The following is a 4,153-nucleotide window of genomic DNA, read 5'->3' as shown; positions in this document are numbered from 1 at the left end:
ACTTATTAAACCGATAGTTCGGTAATTTTCAAATCTGTCAACACCTGCTTTCTTTGGGATTGGAATAATTATATTCTTCTTGAAGTCTGTGGGTATTTTGCCTGTCTCATATATCTTGCTCACCAGATGGTATAGTTTTGTCATGACTGGCTCTCCCAAGGCCATCAGTAGTTCTAATGGAATGTTGTCTACTCCCGGGGCCTTGTTTCGACTCAGGTCTTTCAGTGCTCTGTCAAACTCTTCACGCAGTATCTTATCTCCCATTTCATCTTCATCTACATCCTCTTCCATTTCCATAAAATTGTCCTCAAGTACATCGCCCTTGTATAAACCGTCTATATACTCCTTCCACCTTTCTGCCTTCCCTTCTTTGCTTAGAACTGGGTTGCCATCTGAGCTCTTGATATTCATACAAGTGGTTCTCTTCTCTCCAAAGGTCTCTTTAATTTTCCTATAGGCAGTATCTATCTTACCCCTAGTGAGACAAGCCTCCACATCCTTACATTTGTCCACAAGCCATCCCTGCTTAGCCATTTTGCACTTCCTGTTGATCTCATTTTTGAGACGTTTGTATTCCTTTTTGCCTGCTTCATTTACTGCATTTTTATATTTTCTCCTTTCATCAATTAAATTCAATATTTCTTCTGTTACCCAAGGATTTCTATTAGCCCTCGTCTTTTTACCTACTTGATCCTCTGCTGCCTTCACTACTTCATACCTCAAAGCTACCCATTCTTCTTCTACTGTATTTCTTTCCCCCATTCCTGTCAATTGTTCCCTTATGCTCTCCCTGAGACACTCTACAACCTCTGGTTCTTTCAGTTTATCCAGGTCCCATCTCCTTAAATTCACGCCTTTTTGCAGTTTCTTCAGTTTCAATCTGCAGTTCATAACCAATAGATTGTGGTCAGAATCCACATCTGCCCCTGAAAATGTCTTACAATTTAAAACCTGGTTCCTAAATCTCTGTCTTACCATTATGCAATCTATCTGATACCTTTTAGTATCTCCAGGATTCTTCCAGGTATACAACCTTCTTTCATGATTCTTGAACCAAGTGTTAGCTATGATTAAGTTATGCTCTGTGCAAAATTCTACAAGGCGGCTTCCTCTTTCATTTCTTCCCCCCAATTCATATTCACCTACTATGTTTCCTTCTCTCCCTTTTCCTACTGACGAATTCCAGTCACCCATGACTATTAAATTTTCGTCTCCCTTCACTACCTGAATAATTTCTTTTATCTCGTCGTACATTTCATCAATTTCTTCATCATCTGCAGAGCTAGTTGGCATATAAACTTGTACTACTGTAGTAGGTGTGGGCTTCGTATCTATCTTGGCCACAATAATGCGTTCAGTATGCTGTTTGTAGTAGCTTACCCACATACCTATTTTGCTATTCATTATTAAACCTACTCCTGCTTTACCCTTATTTGATTTTGTGTCTATAACCCTTTAGTCACCTGACCAGAAGTCTTGTTCCTCCTGCCACCGAACTTCACTAATTTCCACTATATCTAACTTTAACCTATCCATTTCCCTTTTTAAATTTTCTAACCTACCTGCGCGATTAAGGGATCTGACATTCCACGCTCCGATCCGTAGAATGCCAATTTTCTTTCTCCTGATAACGACGTCGTTTTGAGTAGTCCCCGCCCAGAGATCCGAATGGGGGACTATTTTACCTCCGGAATATTTTACCCAAGAGGACGCCATCATCATTTAATCATACAGTAAAGCTGCATGTCCTCGGGAAAAATTACGGCTGTAGTTGCCCCTTGCTTTCAGCCGTTCGCATTACCAGCACAGCAAGGCCGTTTTGGTTAGGAAATGAAACCTAAATCAGAAACACAGTGGGTCGGACTTTTATTCTCTTTATGTGCCACAAGAAACCATCACGGAATCGTCTAAAAAAATATAAAAAAAGGGCATTTAATCCCACGCGCAGTCGCAAAAGACCAACTTGTCGGACGAGTGACACGATAGCGCTACACCACACAGTACAATTTGTAAGGTTGAGTGGTGTGTGTGTGTGTGTGTGTGTGTGTGTGTGTGGAGGGAGGGAGGGAGGGAGGGAGGAGGAGTGTCGGCTGTGCTCTTACCCGTCTGACAACACAAGGAAAGCGCGTCAGTGGATCGGTCAAAACGCCTACACACATCCAATTTGTCTGTCCGTTGACATGTCGGTTGCTGCGTGTGTAGGCCCCTTACATGGAAACGTTTCTCTTTCCTTCTCGCATAATGGCACTTTTTCCTTTCCCAGGCGAGAAAAGGGAGATCCTGTCAAAAACGAAGTAGCTAGCGACGAAGCACAAATTAATCGACCATGCCCTTTGACAGGAACCATCCCGGCATCTACAATTACATTTTTACTCTGCAAGGCACCTTACAGGAGGGGACAGAGGTTTCTTTGTGTTACACTTATCAATTGTTCCTTTTCCGGTTCTAGTCGCGAAAAGCTCGCGGAAAGAATTGCCATTGTTGGTAAGCCTCCGTGGGAGATGGAATCTCTAGTTATATCTTCAAGATCTTTTTGCAAGACACACGTAGGTTGAAGCAATATATTTGTTCACTTTTCTAGACATACGTTCTCTCAACTTTTAACAGTAAACCACACCGTGGTGCAGAACACGTCCTGCAGGGTGTGCCAGTGTAGATGGCTGAGCCTCACCGTGTTCTTTCGTGCTAACTAAATGAAGCTGTAACCAAACCCACTGCTCTTTTTCGGGGATTATTTCCTGTGTTAATCCTACCTGATACAGATCCATGACTAGCGATCAATATTCAGTTATTGGTCGCACAAAGATTTTTTGGAAGCTGTCTGCCCTGTATGAGGACTACGTTTCCTGAGGATGCTTCCAATGGATCTCTGTTTGGCGTCTGCCTTAAGCGTCCTAGGGAAACCAGAGAAAACCTAAATCACGATAGCCGGGCGCGAATTTGAACAGTCATCCTAGTGTGCATAACACTACAGTAAGATTTATACTTACACAGTAATATAAATTACGCCCTCACATAGACTGGAATCTGATTACGTAGTAACTACCCTCCAACTTTACTCCTAATATTGCATTGGAGAGAATATGCAGTACTACAGTGCAGCTAAACAAATTATTAATGAAGATTAAGTCCATCGTATTGTATTCTCTGCAATGACGATCACGTTATTCGACATCAATAGCCTGGTTTTTTTTTTTTTTGCAACACCTGAATATCACAAATTACATAAGAGTCGAAAACACAAAATTACGAAACTATAAGAAACTCAATACACACAACCGTCTGTCTGCGTTATCTTATTAAAATGTCTTCGTTTAATTCCATACAAAATTAGAGAAATTATTTACTCTGTTTTACGGGCACACACATAGAAAATAACCTAAGTAACATTACAGACCTAAGTCATGTACTAATGTAAATTTATGCTAATGAAAGAAACACTGTGTTGAATTATAAATCCGTCAGGTGCAATTTACTCACAAACCCTTGTCGTGACTTTGGTTGCAGTTGTCCCGCTACGTTAACTTGTGCTGATTTTCTGGGTAGCTCTTGTCTCAATAAAAGTCCTTCATATCTCCAAACCGGTCTGTGTAGTTTACAGGACAGTCAAATCCAACCTTCTGACATTCGTAACCACTGTTTGAAACTAGTTCGTAAATGTTCCACAAGACGCGCTACCACAGCCCGCATTTTATGTTGCCAACTTTCCAGCCGTTGATACTAATACATGAGTTTAGCGTTCGTAGCAACAGTGTGCGTCGTTTTATTTCTTTCCTGTAGATTATGGATCTTTTAAAAATAGAGCGATACGTACTAATATTCAATTTTACTTGCTGTAGCTTGAGTTGCTGCTTCGTATGCGTAGCAGTATTGTGGCGAACTTTCAGTTTTGCAGTACTATGTGACACAAATTGGTTTACAATAACATTCCACTGTTTATGTTCTTACCTCAATCTAGCTCTCATAGCGCAACATACTTTGGCGTTTATAAATGCACCAAAGTGCGTCACTCGTAACCTCATTATAAACTCTACATAATAATCCATTTTGCAGTAATTTGTTTTCTAATCGTAGTAGCTTCACATTATAAATCTTTTGATAAGAAATTTAAAAAAATTACGACGACCATAAGAATGATAAACGAACTTACATA

The sequence above is a fragment of the Schistocerca americana genome, chromosome 2 (genome assembly GCF_021461395.2).
Source record: "Schistocerca americana isolate TAMUIC-IGC-003095 chromosome 2, iqSchAmer2.1, whole genome shotgun sequence".
Taxonomy (NCBI): Eukaryota; Metazoa; Arthropoda; class Insecta; order Orthoptera; family Acrididae; genus Schistocerca; species Schistocerca americana.
This window is presented reverse-complemented; position numbering follows the sequence as displayed.